This window comes from Rhinatrema bivittatum, chromosome 1 (assembly GCF_901001135.1).
Source record: "Rhinatrema bivittatum chromosome 1, aRhiBiv1.1, whole genome shotgun sequence".
In the NCBI taxonomy this organism is placed as follows: domain Eukaryota; kingdom Metazoa; phylum Chordata; class Amphibia; order Gymnophiona; family Rhinatrematidae; genus Rhinatrema; species Rhinatrema bivittatum.
Genome location: NC_042615.1, coordinates 703,819,209 through 703,838,709, shown reverse-complemented (window position 1 = coordinate 703,838,709; position 19,501 = coordinate 703,819,209). Strand labels below are relative to the sequence as shown.

General features: G+C 42.0%; 1 protein-coding gene across 3 annotated transcripts in view; it reads left to right on the top strand.

The window, feature by feature from the left end:
* MAST4 (microtubule associated serine/threonine kinase family member 4) overlaps positions 1 to 19,501 on the top strand; it is a 963,205-nt gene that overhangs the window by 279,749 nt on the left and 663,955 nt on the right. The window lies entirely within an intron of this gene.

Here is a 19,501-nt window from a genome sequence, read left to right as displayed (position 1 = left end):
GATGTTGGTGTGCCAGTGGCAAGAGTAAGTATTGTAGCCTTATCCACCTCCAGTCACCCTCTTCCCTGCCTTCTTGCATGTCTCACGGCAGCATTTGCAGTTCATGAGCAGAAGGTAGGCCAAGTTTAAGCCTAGTCCCCTACAGCTGGTGAGTGAGCACTGTCTTAGACCCATGTTCGTTTCTTGCTTGTGATACTGCAGTCTGTTTAAACGGTGGCCAAATGCTTGCCCAGCATCTTCCTTTAGGCATTCAGTCATTGTTTAAATAGACAATTTAATCAGTCCCTTTGGCATCTGATAGGCAAAACACTGACCACATTGGATCTGATTCATTATGGCTTCTTTTAAGATAAGTAAATTTTGTTTATGCAAAATTGATTAGGAAAGGAAGAGCACTTTAAATAGGCTTTTAGAAAATTAAGGTTTTTCTGACTGAAGATATGAACTGAATCTTGGTGTATGAGCAATGCTGTGAAGGTTTCTGAAGATTTTCCCTCCTAACATTTTTATGAAAAAGATTTTGTGAATTTTAAAATGGTTGACTGTAGAGCACACTATTTAACGGGAGAGGTGGATCACATTGTAGAGTTTGTTGTATTTGTGGTTAACATTTGACTTCACTAACTCCTATTGAGTTTCTACTTATTCTAGAAAAATGTCTACATTTATGAAAATATTTGCTTCAGACTTTAATGGGTGAATTTCAGCTCAAAAGTTGGATAATGATGAAACCTGCTTGTTCTGCAGCTTTTCAGCTTTAGTTTTTTTTTTTTTTTGAGGGGTATGCAAACACAGCTCAAAGGGTAAATTTTGCTTGTTTTCAACTGAGTTTTGAAACTGTGTGTATTAAATCTTGCATAGAAAATATTTGTGGAAATATGGTTTATGGAAAAGCAGTTCCAGAAAAGTGAAAAGCCTAGTATTTAGTTTTGCTGCAAATATTTTTACACACTCCAAGAGCTGAGTTCCATGTCTTCCCTTCGGTCCAGTGTTCTCATCACTAGGTTTGTCCTCCTTTAATCAAGTAGATTTTCCAAACTTGTTTATAAAAGTATCATTCTACTTTTAAAAACCACGATAGTGAAAGAATTGAGTCAGAAGGCTAGGTGATTATAGATTTAAATCTTTTAGACTTGAAATAATATGTGACTTGAATTAATACATCAAAACAAAAGAACATAAGAGGTGTACAACTTTAAAGTCTGGTATCAGAATAGTTTATATGCGAAGATTAAACTCTTTGTCTTTTGCCTGCAATGAGCTTTAGGCAATTCAGAGATATCACATGATTTGAAATCTTTTACCAGATTACCTTTTCAAGTGATTTTATGATGGGTCAAAAGTGCAAAACGTGTATCAAAATAAATTACTAAAAATTTTATAATAACCTTAGGCCTGGATTTATCAAAATGCACTAAATATCGCATGCGATAGAAAAAGGGGCGTGTTTTATGGTAATAGGCAGTTTATCGCAATTTGTGCTAATACCTATGCGAAGAGCTAAGTTACCGCAAATTGCGATAACTTTTTTGCACTGAGATAAGTGCCAGAATTGTGGTATTTCCTACATACAACCACTGGGGGTATAATGTTTTCTATCAGAGCCACTGAGGGGGGGGGGGGGGGGAGAGAGAGAGAGAGACTAACCATAATGCCCTCACCCTAGATAGGTATTTATATCTCTATGGGAGGCCCACCTAGTAACTCGAGGTGAGGTTTAGGTATTAGTGTAGGAGGTTAGGGGCCACTTTGACATTCAAAGTGAGACGTACGAATAGAACAGTGCTCTCTTGTGAAGATTTGATGACCTTCGGCGTGAGGAAACTCACTCAAAGATGAGATTTGTGCAATGTTCTCTTATCTTTGAGTGAGTTTCCTCACTCCGAAGGTCATCAAATCTTCACAAGAGGAGCACTGTTCTGTTCGTACATCTCACTTTGAATGTCAAAGGGGAAGGCCCTGTGAGACACATCTGATTTTTTTTGATTTGGTGATAGAGGAAGAGCATTAGATGTAATTTACTTGGATTTCAACAAAGCTTTTGATACGGTCCTGCATAGGAGATTAGTGAAAAGAATGAGAAGCTTGGGATTGGGCACCAAAGTAGTGGCATGGATTGCAAACTGGTTGACTGACAGGAGAAAGCATGTAATGGTAAATGGAAACTACTCTGAAGAAAGAACGTTGTAAGCAGAGTGCCACAGGGATCGGTTTTGGGACTGGTTCTGTTCAGTATCTTTGTGAGCGACATTGCGGAAGGGATAGAAGGTAAAGTTTGTCTATTTGCGGATTACTAAGATTTACAACAGAGTGGACATGCCTGAAGGAGTAGAGAGAATGAAAAGTGATTTAAGAAAACTTGAAGAATGGTCGAGGATTTGGCAGCTGGGATTCAATGCCAAGAAGTGCAGAGTCATGCATCTGGGGTGCGGTAATGCAAAAGAACTGCATGTGATGGGGGGGGGGGGGGGGGGGGGGGGTGAAAGACTAATGTGCACGGATTGGGAGAGGGACCTTGGGATGATAGTATTTGCAGATCTGAAGGCGGCGAGGCAATGAGAAAAGAGATAGCTAAAGCCAGAAGAATTCTGGGATGCATAGAGAGAGGAATAGCCAGTAAGAAAAAGGAGGTAGTGATGCCCTTGTACAGGGCCTTGGTGAGGATAGAGGCAGGATGGGAGGTGGGCCAAAGAAGGGTGACCAAAATGGTGTGAGGTCTGTATCAGAAGACATGAGGAGAAGCTGAAGGATCTGAATATGTACACCCTGGAATAGAGTTAGTGCAAGGGGGATATGATACAGACCTTCAGATACCTAAAAGGATTTAATGACGCAAAAACTTTCAACCTTTTTCATTGGAAAGGAAACAGTAGAACTAGGGGTCACGAAATGAAAATTCAGCGGGGAAGCCTCAGAACCAATATAATGAAATATATTTTTCATGAAGAAGGAGGTGGATGCCTGGAATGCCTTTCTGGAAGAGGTGGTTAAGACGAAAATAGTAAAAAAAATTTCAAAACAGCATGGGATAAACACTGTGGATCCCTAAACGCTTAAGGATGATAATGAAGAAAAGGCTGCCTGGGGGTAACCTGAATGGAACGGCAATTAGTACTCTTAGGGGTAGATTTTAAAAGGTGCGCATGCGCGCGCATCCATGCATGTGTACCGGGAAGCGAGCTTGCACATGCCGATTTTATAATCCGCGCGCACAGGGGGGGCCTAATTTTATAAAACTATGCGCAGCGACAAGATCGGACCTCTCCCAGTTCCCTCACAGTCCACTCCAATTAAGGAGCGGACTAGGAGGGAACTTTCCAACCCACCTAACTGAACTTACTCCCTCTTCCCCTCTCCTCTCCTCTCCTCCCCTCCTCGCCCCCTATCCCTATCCTAGCTAGCCCCCAATTTTTTATTTTACCTTTTCTTCCCTTCAGGAGCTGTATCAACCTGTGCATGTCGGCAGCCTGCCGTTGCGTGCTTCCCCAGCACAGCGGTAAATAGTCGCCTTCTGTCGTCACAGTACTATATCCTTGTGTAAGGGGCAACATGGGAGCCAGGTCTTTTCAAATTAGTCAACATATAAGTTGTGATGCCCTTGATTTGATGATAAAAAAACCGCCATTAAAGCTGAAAATTTTTTTAGTAAGAGCAAACTTTGCTAATTGACAAATAAATGAAGAAGGAATGCATTCATTGACATCACAATCTTGAAGTACCTCTACTATAATATTGAATGCCTGTAATTGTGAGATGTTAGTACAGAGTGCTGTTATATTAATGGTGATTATAGATTCTTATCTGCTGGCTTGATCTCAATAAAGGGGTTATATACTAACTTCACTACACTGGCTTCCTATCAAATCTAGAATTGAATATAAGATTTTGACCATCATACACAAATTGGTACACTCCGATCATAAAAATCAAACAGGTTTAAAAATCACTCCACAAAATACCCACAGGAACCTTCGATCAAATAACACATCTCGTCTAACTATTCCTCCTATCAAAGATGCCCACCTATCAACCACAAGAAATAGAGCATTCTCCATCACCTGCCCAAAAAGATGGAACTCCCTACCACCTTATTTGAGAACACAAACTAACATCAAAATATTCAGGAAAGATCTAAAAACTTTGCTTTTCCACAAAGTCTAAATTAACGATCAGCTAAATCAACAATCTAACTACAATCAATACCACCAATCAAACCCTTGCAAGAAAGAAACAGAACAACCAGCATCAACCATAATCATACCAATATGAATTTATAAAAAACAACACTAAAATCCGCATCTAATATGAATAAATCTCAATACCATTACCATCCTCCTTTCCCTTTATTTCCATCTCTTCCTTTTCCCCACCTCCTCACTCCCTTCCCTTCATCTCTCCCACTGCTATTTTTACAATGATCAACAATGTTTAATTATCTGTATAATGTTTGAATCTTGTAAACCGTTGTGATGGCTACACCGAATGACGGTATATAAAACCAAACAAATAAATAAACACTAAATCTCATAATGCTGAATGTTCTGTCTCACTTGATATTTTTTAAAAGACATATCTTGCAAATCTCTCTGTACTAAATCATAAAAAGTTTAAGTGACAGGATCCCATTGTCTCAGGGGAACCCAAATGGATCTTGGAGTGACAACTGAAGTATCTGTATGTTGTTTAGCAGATGTTGCAAAAAATAGCTTCAACTGTAAAGACCCTACAAATTTAAATAACACTATCTCCATTTGGAAAGGGTCAAAGGAAATAGTAGGAACAAAGGACAATTTGTTGTTAAGGATACTTAATTGATCCATCAACGTACATGTGGATAAATTAATTATTGCAGAAGTTGTCGTTGAGATCTTGTGTATGGTCAGTCTGACGGTGGTCTGTCTGCCCCATATCAAAGCACACATTTCCAACAACATGCCTCGAAAGCCAGTTGAAAAAAATATGCTTTAACCATATTTCTAAAGTGATGGTTCTGTCTTAATTATTCCTGGTAAAGCACTCCATAGAGCTGATCCTTGAACACAAAAAGGCACTCACGGAATTCGAGTTTTATTTGTTTAAAGGCAGGAACACATAGTAAACCCTGTGATTCAGATCTCAAGCTTCTAGCAGGTTGGTAAATTTTAAATGCATTAAAGGTTGGTGGTGCCAATCCAGTCATACCCTTAAAAACTAGTAACATTTTAAACTTTACTTGTGATATTATAGGTAGCCAGTGTAGTCTCACTGAACTGGGGTTGATATGTTCTCAGATTGAAGTTCCAGCAATTATGTGAGCAACTGCATTCTGCACCAGCCGCATCGCACATACGGTAGTTTGCAATAAACTAATATATAAGGCATTACAGTAATCAAATGATAAAATCACTAAAGCTTCCATAACAGTTTCTGGTTCAGCTTTGATTACAAAAGGACACAATCTATGTAACAAATGCAGTTTGTAAAACGCGCTTATCACGATATTATTCACATGTGGCTGGAGGGCCGGAGGGCCAACTTACTATTCATAAACACACCTAGATTACGTACTTGTCAAGAAATAGGGACGAGCATACCATCAACAAACACAGAGCACGGGACATATTAAACATTATGCAGACAACCAAGTTTTTAATGTGAGTAAATCAGAAACTTTCCTGAGTGTTTCAGCAAAGGAATTCTTGATAGGCATAAAAAAAACTGGGTAGGCATAAAGCCTGAAACCGACATCAAGATTAGCTAATATCTGGCAAATAGGAGAAATATAAATGTTAAAAAGGGTCACAGACAAGGCAGAACCTTGTGGAATTCCCGTATTTAAAGGAAAAAACGAGGATTTGGCACCAGTAATTATAATCCTTTGTGTGCACCAAGACAGAAAAGACTCAAACCATTAAGAACTGTATCACAAATCCCTATTTGCTTCAGACAACTCAGTATCATATTATGATCAATGGTATCAAATGCTGCAGTTAAATTGAACAATACTAACAAAAAATATCCTGACCATTGTCAAATCATTGTTTGAAAAATATCAAATATGGAAAGCAGCAGGATCTCTGTATTATGAGCAGCTCTGAAACCATATTGTTGAGCATCCAAAATGGATTCTGCTTCAATGAAAGAATGTAATTGTTTCAGAACTACTTTTCTTAAACGTTTGATAAAAATGGAAGGTTAGAGATAGAACGGTAGTTACTATAAATAGAATGATCAAGATCATGTTTTTAAAAAATATTGAATCTTTAACTAGTACAGGAACATGTCCCTCCTTGAGAGAGAAATTTACAAACAAACAGGCCGATACAGTAAAGCGCGGCCACGGTTACCCTGTTTCTAACCCGCTATGTACGCACAGTTTGGACGCGTATGTCTAACCTGCGATTCACTATCCGGTTTTACACATCCTTACCACTTCTTGAAATTGACGCGTATCCCTTTCCGTCCGTGGCATGTATATGATATGTTAATGATTGGATTAGCTATTCCCTCCAATACAGTAATGTGCGCCCAGATTATCGCCTTTTTAACCAGCTATTTTGCCACGTCTTTAACCTGCAAATTTACTGCCTACCCTTGGCGTTAGTGGTGGTGTTCGGTCAGCTTCGTACTGGACAGCGCCATGGACAACATGTATATTATTGCTCTGGCACTGTTTTTCATTCGGATGAGAAGGAGAATGAATGCTGCACTGAGAAACGCTGGAAAAGCTCGGCAGATTGGAGAGGTGAATGGGGGGGTCTGCAGCAAGGAGAACCCGTCCGACCGGAGAACCCAGCAGCAGGACCGGAGGAGGTATGTGATATGTTTCGGTTTAGCTGTACTATCCATCCATCCATCCGTGGGCCTCTGAGGCTCCCGACATGGACGTAGAGATCTGCGCCCGTTAAGAATGGCGTCCGTGTCTCCGGGCGCCTCTACGTACACCGGAGAGATGGGCGCCCGTAAAGATAGGTGCTCGTAAAGGTGGAGACCCAGGCGCCGGAGATGGGTGCCCGTAAAGATAGGCGCCCGTAAAGGCGGAGACACGGACGCCGGAGATGGGCGCCCGTAAAGATAGGCGCCCGTAAAGGTGGAGATACGGGCGCCGGAGATGGGCGCCCGTAAAGATAGGTGCCTGTAAAGGTGGAGACACGGGCGCCGGAGATGGGCACCCGTAAAGATAGGTGCCTGTAAAGGCGGAGACACGGGCGCCAGGGAGATGGGCGCCTGTAAAGGCGGCGACACGGGCGCCTCTACAGATGCTGGGGAGATGGGCGCCCGTAAAGGTGGAGACACGGGAGCCTCTATGGACGCTGGGGAGATTGGGTGCCCGTAAAGGCGGAGACGGACGCCGGAGATGGGCGCCCGTAAAGATAGGCGCCCGGAAAGGCAGAGACACGGGCGCCGGAGATGGGCGCCCGTAAAGATAGGCACCCGTAAAGGCGGAGACGGACGCCGGAGATGGTCGCCCGTAAAGATAGGCTATACAGAGGCTTTCTCCTGCGCCTGGAATAAGGCTGTATTAGACGCTGAAATAAGAACGGATAGCAGATTTATGAATACAAACGAGAATAACAGTGTTGCTGATCCATGTATGTTCATCTCCCCCTAACCCACGTCCTTGCTACTTTTTTTAATCTGTATATATTTTCTGGTTTTAAATGTGACAGCTTGTATTTCACCTATATCTGTATTGAAATCAAATGACATTTCAAATGACATTTGAAATGACAGGTACCAGCGCACCCAGGATACTGTATAGGCGCCATATACCGCTCTATACAGTAAAATGGATTGCGCGTGCCTACCGCTTCACAGTCGTGCTTTGGACGCGGCTTGAATTTGCGTCTCATTTGAATACTGAATTGCGCGATATGTGAACCAAACTGTGCGCGCGGCAAATCAGCGGGCTCCCGGCACTGTCACACTTTTTCTTACGCGCCCTTACTGTATTGGCCTGAATCTGATAAAGTTGGCTAAATCTTCCCTCTGAACCTTCATTCATGCATTAGAACACTCATTCAAAGGACGATAATTATTTTTCATACCATCAACAATATTATTGATTTCATTGATCGATACTCTTTAAAAGAATCCCATAAAACTGGTTATATTATTACAAAAATTGTTAGAAAATCTTTATCAAGAAAAAAATAGTCCAATTGCTTCCACATCCAGATCAGGCTCATCTTTAGTTCTATAGACTGGGGAACAGATCAGTGATTTCACAATGTAAATAATTCTTGAAATCGATTTGGGGCGGACTGAATTTATGATGAAAAAAGGTGCATGTTTCAAGTTATGAGCTTTTTTTTTTTTAAAGTACGTAATTCATTTTAAAAAACATCCTGAACAGAGGGGCTTTTAGACTTGCGCCACTGACGGTCAAGGAGCCTCAACCGCTGCGTAACCAAAATTAGTTCCGAACTGAACCACGGAGTTCTATACCATGTTAGTACAGGCTTGTGTGCACATTTTTTGTACACAAAGCTCTTTAAATCAGGAGTAAAATTTGCACACAAAACATGTGCGCACAACCTGGTGCTAACATTTGCGCACGCACATTAACTTTCCTTACTCCATCACAGCCCTGGGGTGTCTATAGGATAGATTTCATGCCATACTGCAGTTTTAGCTGCTATAGTAATAATTAAGTATGCAAATGAAATTGATCTCTTTTTGTAAGAGGATATTAGAGTGCGTATACTTTACTAGTTTAGCCACCAGAAGAATGATTCTAGTTATCTTTAAATGGAAAACCAATGTTCTAGCATCTCCACAGACGTTAAAACTGTATATATCTATATCTATACATCTCTATATGGCTAAGCAATTCATATAGGTTGAAGGGAAATAATTGATTGATCTATTAATGAGCTGATCATAATTGCCTTGTGAGTTTCTCATCTGGAAATGTTACCTTTTCTGTGCCACAGTTGATTCTTCTGAAGTCTCTGTTGTCACAAGGTCGGTGGGTACTATGAAATAAAATAAGTATAATACGAGCAAATTTTTAAAGCACGGCACTTGCAAATACTGGGAGATATGCGCGTGGCTGGGCTGTGTGCGCGCCGAGCGCATTTTTGAAACGGCCCGGCTAGGCGTGTATCGCCTGGTACGCTCAGAAGTGCCGGGCCTTTAAAAAGGGGCGGGGGGCCTGACAGGACAGCAGCCATTAGGCCCTGCCCTGGGGAAGCACATGCTGGCAGCAGGCTGGCACGTGGAACTTACTGCTGCTCCTGGAAGCATGTAAGTTCAAAAAAAAATGAGGGTAGATAGGGTAGGTTTCGGGGTCAGAGTGGAGAGAGGAAAAGGGAGGAGGGATAGGGAACCGGAGTAGGCCTGACAGCATCACCAAGCATTTTTTTACTAAAATTTCCTCCCCTTGCATGTGTGACTGGGCACCCTCCTGCCCAAGTGTGCTTATGCACACGGGTATCGAATTTTATAACACGTGCGCGTATGTTATAAAATCAGCACGTTCCATCTACGCGTGCCGGGAACCATGCGTACATGGACGTGCGTGCACGGCTTTTAAAATTTACCTCATGGTCCACAAATCAAAACAGTAGCCGATGTCGAGTTACTCTTTTCAAAAGAATAAGATTTATTTCTCTCACAGATGTAAATTGAACAAAGAAAAAAAACCTTGCAACTAGCTCAAAAAGCTTTTAGGATGTTTTCTGATGTCTTAAACATTTTTCAAAAGTGTTTGTTTTTTTTTTTTCTGTTATGTGTCACTTGGTGCAACAAAATGACATCTCATTCCCCAATGTGCATTTTCATTCCAAAGAGTACTAGTTCAGAACCACTTCTCCCTGAACTGAGCAGTCATTCCTTTGAGGTCCCCCGCCCCTCTTGCAAATCTATACTGATGCTAAATAGGTGGGAGCTGAGTGGTCACCAGCAGGAATATAAAGCAATGGAGGAAGTGCATACAGAACTTTTAAAAGGCGGAGCCGGCTTTATCATGGCTTTTGTGTTGCTATAATCCTATAACCGCCACCTGTAGGCACTTGGCTGTAGATTTCAGAATAAAGTTACATGTGAGTTTTTCAGTGAAAGATTTTAATTTTTAACAACTTAACACGTACCACCAGTTTGGATCGGTCGCCAGAGGCTTTGGGGGGAGGGGGGTGTCTGACATCTTTTTGGCGTTTTCTTATCCCACTGTACATTATGTAATTCCAGCTTTCTTCCTTGAGACTTGTTAGCCTGATTAGTTGTTGTACTTCTCTTTTGTTCAACTGGTCTCAAGTTTGAGAATCTTCAGGGGCTTTGAAATACCTTCCCAGAAAAAGCAGTATGCAAACCTCCGAGTCAGTCTTCACACTGCGCATTAAGCCAGAAACATCTGTGCTCTTTATAGATACTATTTTTCTAATTACAGGCATCGAAGATACCTTCTAATTCTTTCCATAATTCATTTGCTCATGTTAATTTTATACAAGCTCTTTTGCTTTACTAAATGGTTTAAGTTAAAGACCCATTACCCAGCACTTAACTATCAGGGAATGCTCAGGTAACCAAACCAACTTCTAGCCCAGGAATTTGATTGGGAGGAGAGGTGGGGATGGGGGTGAGGAGATGGTAGTGATAGGAGGGGAGGGATGGTTTGCTTTAGGGAGCCCAGTAGTTTCTCTGGTCTGTGCTCTGTCCACTCCTGCATCACCCCCTCCCCTCCTGTTCCCCGCAGCTGCTGCCTAAAGCAGGAAGCAGAGGGGGTCTCAGATAACCTGGATATTTGACTAACACCTAAAAAAACAACAGAACACATATCAGAAGTTCTTGGACTGAAAGCAACTCAAGGACTAGATGTAGCAATGAGTTCCTGCCATTTCTTTTCCCTTCCTGCCGTTAGCTGTGCCTGCTAAATCACGGGCAGACATTCCTGCTTTTGAACACAGCTCTGCCAGTGCAGGCCAGTTCACGTCTGCAGAGCCCGTGCTCCCATCCTGTGTAGGTACTGATAACTGTGCAAAATTGTATGCTGGATTGTGATGGTAGGGAAATGTTTCCTGGGATTAGGCTGAGGCCACTAACTCATTTCAATTTCTGACCTAAATCAGATTTGAATGCAAGTCTTCAGACGTGAGAGACAACTGCATTAACCGCTGTACCACCTACATCCCTCAGGGTAGTTGTTAAAGGATTTCAAGCTATAATGTTTGAACTTCAGAGCTACTATAATAATGCCATCGCTGAACTCTTCCTATTGACAGTTTTATGCCTTGGGTTCTATATATGTGTCTTTAGAGAATTGTAAAAAAATGTGACTCTGGGTTAATTTATGTTCTGGCTAATATAAAAAAAAGAACAATGTGCAACCAAATGCCGAAGGACTTGTCCACCTGAGTATATTTGCACCTTTTATGTGGCAGTTTTCATTATTTTTGGGGGGAAATTTGCATCATAGTCATTCAGAGCATTGAAGAATAGAGCCCTAAGGTAGCACTATTATTTTTCAGGTCACTTACTACTTTTTTTCAGCAGCTTCATTATTTAGAGAGTAACATCAATGTATATAGCATTGTTCAAGGGAGGGCGGATAAAACCGACGAAAGTAGGAAGGAGCAGAGGATGAGGTTCCTATTCAGGAAGGTTTACATGTAGGGGAGGTGTGATGGTGACCGCCATGGGGGTGTGAATCTCAAAATGCTGTATATGAGTTGCAGCATTTTGGTATCAGAGGGAGTGAGGTAGGTTTCATAGCATCAGTGTGTTCTGAGGTGGAGAGGAGAGGAATGAGTTCCTGACATGAGAAAAAGCATGGAGGTAGGAGATCCCTGAGGGATCCAGAAGGGCAGAGAGGAGTGAGAATTGTGCAATAGTTAGTGAAATGAAGAGGAATGAGACACAGGGATGCACCAGGGAAAATTTCCTTCTCTTGTTCTTTTATTTTGGTTTTTTCTCTCATTTGGGGTTCAGTGTATATAATGCTTTTTGGTTCAAGTTGTTTTCTGCACCAAAATAAACATTTAAAGAAAAAGGAAAGAAAAAAACATTCCCCACTGGCCTACATTTACACCTCTCAAGGAGGTCTCCAAACTACGAAGGGGCAGAATCAATTTCCATTTGCTCCTGCCAAGTGTCTTCCAGTTCCATACTGGTGCTGGCTAGACTAGTGGCAATTTGTTTTACGGCCATAAAGTAAGTAAATAAATTATGATGCCAGCCAACATCATTTTGGAACTGGGAGCCAGCAAGCAGGAGTGACTGGGGATAGGCTATTTCTCTTTTCTGCTTTGGAGAACATGTGGAAGGGTAAATGGGAGTACTTGTATTTGGGGGGGAGGGGGGCGGGGTGCATTTTTGTTTTTGTCTGGAAATAGCGCGTGCTATTTTCTAATAGCGTGCAGTATTTATCAAACTGAAAATATCTGAAGAATTTCTGGATAGATTGATGTTTTCATTTTGTTCCAATGAACTGAACTGAAAATGGATTCACTTATTTCATTTTATCAATTTGGGTAAAACAAAAATGACACGAGGTGGGTGGCACCTTATATAGACTAACCAATTTAATGAGGCATGAGCTTTCGAGGACAGATACATGACGAAGTGGAGAAAGTGTGTCAAACAAAGGCATATCCCTAATGAGATAGAACAGGACCTTGAAAGGTACAGGGAGTGCTTTAATTTACTGTAGAAGGAAATGGGAACTCAGTAGAACAGGGGTAGCCAACTTTTCATGCTCTGTGTTCCCACTTCCTTCTACCATAAATTAAAACAAAGTGTCACAGAGCCTCACGTTTCCAAGAAATGTGAAGAAGGCACTTTGAGGACCAGGGGAAGTCCTCAACATGGACACCCCATCTCCCTCCTGTCCACCAGTGTATCTCTCTGTCCCACTACTAGTCTGTCTCAATTCCCCTCCCAGCGTCTCCTGTTCCTCTACCCTGTCCCAACCAGTCTCTCAGACTTTCCACTCTGTCCCTTTCTACTAATCTTTCTTTGTTCCCCAACCTGTTGCCATTAGTCTCTCTCAGTCCTCCCACCCTTTCCCTCCAGTCTTTTACTCCTCCCACCAGTCTCTCTCAATCTTTCCACTTTCCATCAGTGATAATGGTAATGGTAATTATATTTAATAGACTGACAATTACATATACAGAAATAAAATAAAACAAGAAGAAAATACACCCTCACCATTCTGAACAGTATGCAATGCCCTAGCCATTAAATACCTGGGTAAATAACCAGGTTTAAGCAATTTCATAATCTTACCATGTCATTCATCAAAAAAAGTTAATAAAGCATGTGTTATGAAAAAGGGACATGTTTATGGAAATTTGTAAGTTACCGCAGCAACTTACCACTTCGCCATAGGTATCGCATGGCGAGGTAAATTTACAATGCACTGCGAGAATCCCTATTTTTCACAACCTGCGCTAAGAAGAGAGAGAGAGAGAGAGAGAGAGAAACTATCTACAAGGTGCTCAGTAAGTATTTATAACTCTATAGGAGAGCCCCCTGATAGGTCGAGGTGTTAGTGGTGGTTTAGGGTTTAGGGACCAGTTTTGCATGTAGAGCGAGACGTATAAGCAGCACAGTACACCTTGGTGAAGATTTGATGTCATTTGGAGTGAGGAAAGTCTCCAATAGATGACATTTCTACTATGATCTCTCACCCTAGCTTGATGGATTTTATAACAGGGTACTATCAATCTAGAGTGAGAGAACATAATACAAAATTTCATCTATTGGAGACAGTCTTTACCAAATGACGTCAAATCTTCACCAAGGTGTACTGTGCTATTCGTACGTCTCATTCTACATGCGAAACTGGCCCCTAAACCTCACTAACACCTCACCTTGACCTATCAAGTGGCCCTCCCCAGAGGCTTGCTCTCTCTCTACTCCTCTCCTCTCCTCCCCTTTCCCCCCTCTCCTCTCTCTCCTCTCCTTTCTCCCCCTCTCCCCTTTCCCTCCCCAAGCCCAGAAATTGCCAAAATGCAATTCCAAAAATGTATTGCGAATTGACACATCGCACAGCTTAACGCCAAGGAAAAAGGTGTAGTTATTTCTGGCATAAAAAAAACCATCTGATAGCATGCATTATGCTATTGCATGGTGCAACATGGCCCCTAATTTAACATTCCCCATCCCCCACAAGAACAATGCCAGGGTCTCAGGTGCCCTCATATCACCCGAACTCTGACCAGCACCAATATCCCACCCCCCTCTCTCTTGCCTCTTCTACCTCCCAGTTCCAGTTTGCCCGCTGCTCTCACCCTCTCCTCTTTCCTTCTCACTTCTATTGTTTATTTCTCCCTGCTGTCACCCTCTCTCTATCTCTGACTGCATCACCCTTTCTAACGTTCTCATATACACCTTTTACCATCATTACTGTTGGTTCTCACGCACCTATCCTGCTTTCCCTCCTCTGTGTGCATGTGTGTCAAATCCTTTCCCTGGCCCAATCATCATTTCTTTCCCACTTCCATTCCTATTACATCTGGTTCTCATCCTCTTCCCCTCTACTCCATCACCACCTCTGAATCTCTATCAACCACACCTTCATCACCACCTTTGCCACACCCCCATTACTGGCTCTTTCTCACCCTCGGACACATCCATCACTCCTTCTGGCTTTCTTACACTCTTCTGCTACCTTTCCCCCAGCTCTTTTGAATCCCTTCTACCCTAACTCTTTCATGCATTCTCCACTTTTTCCACAGACTTCCACACACCTGCACACACGCACACCCTCACACATACCCACGCTCTCACACTCACCCATACCCACACCTCACACTCACCCATACCCACACCTCACACTCACCCCCTCACCCTCACACTCTTTCATACAACTCCTCTACTACCTTTCCCCCAGTTCTTTTGAACCCCTTCTACCCCCAGCTCTAACTCTTTCATGCATTCTCCACTCCCATCCTAACCCTAGCCCCCTCACACCTGCTGCAGAACATGTAGTAGGATAGCCTGTGGAGAGGAATGATATGCCAGATAGCCCAATTTGCATTGCTGATTTCAGGAAGAAAACATTCACCTCTTACTCATCCCAGTATTCATCCTCAATCCTACTAACATTTACCCATTTTCATGTCGCCCCCTCCCCCCCGAGAAGCATTGACTCCCTCTTGTTCCAGCCTCCATTTATTCACTCTTACACCACTCCTCTCCTAAGCATTCACACTCTTCCCAACCTTCAACTAATGCTCCCAAGCATTTACCATCTGCATTCATCACTTTTCCCCTCATCCTCTTTCAGCATTCACCCTCTTTCCGTTGGCACAAATTCTGGTCTGACCTCAGCGGAAGGTGACAGCCTCCTCCCATTTCAATCTGAATCCCAAGTCACGGGATCACAGTGATCTGATGGACTTGGGACAATATCCACTCCAGCTTCTATCCTCCAGGCAGCAAAACTGAGAAGAGCCAGGTGGTGAAAGAGGGTGGACATGATGGGGAGAGCTGGAGTAGGGAGTTGGCTGGCTCTTCTCTGCTGTCCTGTCCACTCCATCCTCGTCCCCCCTCCACTTCTGTCCTCCAGTGCTGCTGATTGCAGACAGGAAGGAAGTGGCAGATCAGTGAAGAGAAAAGTCTCTGCTCCAGCACCTCCCTTCCTGTCCTTGCAGTGCTGCTGGTTGCATTGTATTTATTTATTTATTTATTTATTTATTTAACAACTTTTAATATACCGACGTTCGTATGGCACATCACGCCGGTTTACAAGTAACTCAATTAAAGGAGGAATTACAATGAACAGGGGGCGGGGGATGGGAGCAGGCCAGAAAAGAGGGGAGGGCTAAGGGAGACAGGAGAGGAGAGGGAAAGATAGGTAGCGAGAAATAGAGAATAAAGAACAACCATAAAAATAAAAGGAACTTATTTACAGAAGGATCTATTTACAGTATTTACAACTATTTACAATAGTTACAACTAAATTGTAAACTATTTACAATATTTACAATATTTACAAAATTTACAATATTTACAATATTTACAAAATTGTAACTATTTACAATAGTTACAACTAAATTGGAGATAGAAGGAAGGGGTGGGACCAGGGAGAAGAACTGCTCTTGTCAGGTCTGCTGTATGCTTTCTGTTTTACCGTATCTCCTCCTATGCTCCGTAGTGCTGTCTAGTTTCCATGGGGATAGGAGGGTGAAAACCACATTTTGCATGTGAAAATACCACAAGTGGTTCCTGAGCCACAGGTTGGCCACCCCTACAGTAGAGAACCCTGAGAAAGGTTTAAAGCTTAGGATCGAAAGATGAATCTGTCTTCAGTGTTCTATACCGATTAGAAAAAAAACAGAGGTTGGGAGGAATTTAAGGAGAAAACAAGCTTGTAGTAAATCAGTTGATGAGAGCTTAGAAAATAGTGGTAGAGATGAAGACTTGAATTTTGACAGTGTTTGTGAAGAAGAAATGACAATGTTTAGCAAGTTATTGTATTTGAGAGAAGAAAAAAGAAAAATTGAAAAAGAGAAAAAAATATGGGAACTCAGAAGTATGGAGGTGCCATTGCCTTAGGCAGATATAGAAAGTCTTCCTATGTGAGGGGAACTCGTCCTCTCTCCCATCAACCATGATGAGGGTTCTCACCCATGGAGAATGAGTGCTTGCCATTACAGAGAAATCTGTCTTCACAAACAGGAGGAATGTGAAATCTCTCCTACTGGCACTGTTAGAGTTGCTGAAAGATATTTCTTATTGGTTACAATGAAAAATATGTGCACATATTGAACACATGGTAGCAGACAAAAAGGGACTGAATTAGCACAAGTCTGTTGGCATACATTCTTTATTTAATCATCGTAATAGAGCGATGTATCTAAAGTTGAGTTATATCTCACATGTACCTCATGCTTGGATCTGAAATGGCTGAACAGTATTTAGACTGCAACTTACCCTACTGGATTAAATGGGCCCCTTGACAGCTATGGCCTCAACAGCAGAAGTGACTATTTTCAGTTATGGCCCTAACAGCAGGGAGTGACTGTTGGCTCCTTGGTCATCAGGGAGCTCTAGCACCATCCTCCTCTGATGTTATTTGTACAGGGAGGTCAAGAAATGGTGGTGGATGTATGTCCTATTCCCCTGCCTCTGCCTATGTGCTCCTCATTCTGCCAGATCATCAGGTCCCTTGATAGCCACAGCCCGAACAGCAGGCATGACTGTCTTCACTGAGCTCCTGGCTACTTGGTCAAGCAGGAGCCCTAGCTCTGCCCTCTGCTGATGTCAACTACGCAGGTTTCTACAACTCTGGACTGTACGTTACAGGACCGTACTAACCTCTCTCTCAAATTTCGGGCCCGTGTTAATACAAAAGTCGGACCATCCTGGAACACCGCGTGCAATCTCAAGATGTCGCAATGTGACCTGATACTGAGAGAGATCCTCCGTGTCTCTGGGGAAAACGGGAGGATACAAACCAATCGTGAATCATTATGAGGGGAGTTGATTGTAACAACTCCTGATTGGCCCAATGCCCCCTCTTATAAGAATTTTTTCAAAATCTTCATTGGATATCCCCTTTCTTTAAATCTGTAATACATTTCCTGGGATTTATGTTCATATTCCTCTGTAGTCGAACATAACTTCCTCAATCTGAGGAACTGTCCCACTGGTAAATTCTGTCTAAGCTGCTCAGGATGGCAACTGGTATAATGTAGGAGCATGTTCTGATCCGTGTCTTTCCTATATATCAAAAACTGAAAACCACTCCCATCGTAATCTATCATAATATCTAAAAACTGAATGTGTGTCATACTAATATTGTATGAAAACCACAAATTAGAGTCCTGCACATTCTGCCAACTCAAAAAAACTTCCAAAACGTATCTCTCCCCCGACCACAAGAGAATAACGTCATCAACATAACGCTTCCAGATAACAATATTCTTCTTATGGGGACACCCTGCCAACATCTGCTCTTCAAAAACCCCTACATATAGGTTGGTGATATCAGGCGCCATAGGAGGCCCCCATCGTGACACACTTTATCTGTTGAAAAAATTGTTAAAGCAGAAAAAATCCTTCATCATAGCTATGGAGATCAAATCCACTAAAAAAACTAGTGGGCACCTGAAATGGTTCAGCTCTTTTATCCAAGAAAAATTGAACAATTTCAATTGCTCTGTCCTGGGGATATTAGTATAGAGAGAGGCCACATCAACTGTAGCCATTAATAGAATCGGAATAGGCATCACCAGCTGTTCCAACAATATTATAATTTCCCCCAAATCCCTAATATATGATGGTAACTGAAAGACAAAATCACGTAAAAACCCCCCACAAAAATAGTCAGTGGTTCTAAAAACAAACCCCGGGAGCACACAATCTGTCTTCCTGGTGCCTTAACCAATCATTTATAAATCTTTGGTAGACAGTGAAATGCCAGACAACCTGGATATGGTACCTTTAAAAAAAAAAAAAAAAAAATCCCTTTCTTTATTTGTTATCCAATCTTGGTCAACCGCATCACCTATCATGCCATCAATCTCCTTGTTAATACTTTGTGTTGGATCAGAAGCTAATGGCATATTAAAAGCCACATCTGACAGCTGTGAGAAATGTCTTCCACATAATCCCCAGTGTTCAACACCACCACTCACCCCCTTTGTCAGTCAGCTTGATGACTACACTGGTGTCTGATTGAAGTTGAATTAGAGCCTTACGTTCTCTATATGAGATTATCCTTGTATCTATGCTTCTGTCTTTGTAGATTAATACCCTCTAAATCTCTTTTAACCATCTCTAAAAATGTCACGATGGCTGATCCATAACACCAGGTGGAGCACCGTATAACCACAGAATGATCACTCCCTACTTCTCCCTGCCCATCAAAGAATAATCTGTCTTAATATTCGTACAAATTTCTGCAATGCAACATGGAACCGAAACAGATCAAAGCAGTTAGTTGGTACAGAATACAATCCCTTACTCAAGACCACTAATTGATCAGAAGTAAGATTTTTTTGAAGAAAGATTTACCACTCTTGTATGTCTGTTAATTGCGATCTGGTCCTTGGTCTGTAGCCCTCTTGCTGAAATTTCCATATTCCTCTGCCACCCTCCTTGTCTTGTCCTATGGAGTTCCACACCGCTGTTGGGGTAATGCAGCTGGATCCCCTAAAAAAGATTATGCATTATCACTCTGAGGATCCCTGGTGTTCTCTTCTCCTGACGAATCATCAGAGGAACCTGAAAAGGAACTTTCTTCTGTTGGGGACTCAACTTCTGTGCACCAATCCACTGATAAACATTATCTCTTTTATAATCATTCTTATCTCTAATGAACTTGGCTTGTTTAAACTTGCGAAGTTCATTAGAGAAATCTTCCATATGTGTCTTCAAATCAGATTCAAACTTTTTGAGCGAGTCTGCTGTCAAACTCCCACTCACAGTAATGAGTTCTGTATCTAATTCAATATGTATTTGCTCCGCCATGCTGTGGGCCTTCTTAATTATAAGTAACAGGTCCCGTGCACATTTTTTCAGAATCTTATTCCAATCCTACGTGAAATTGGGGTCCTCATTATAAAGACTAGGT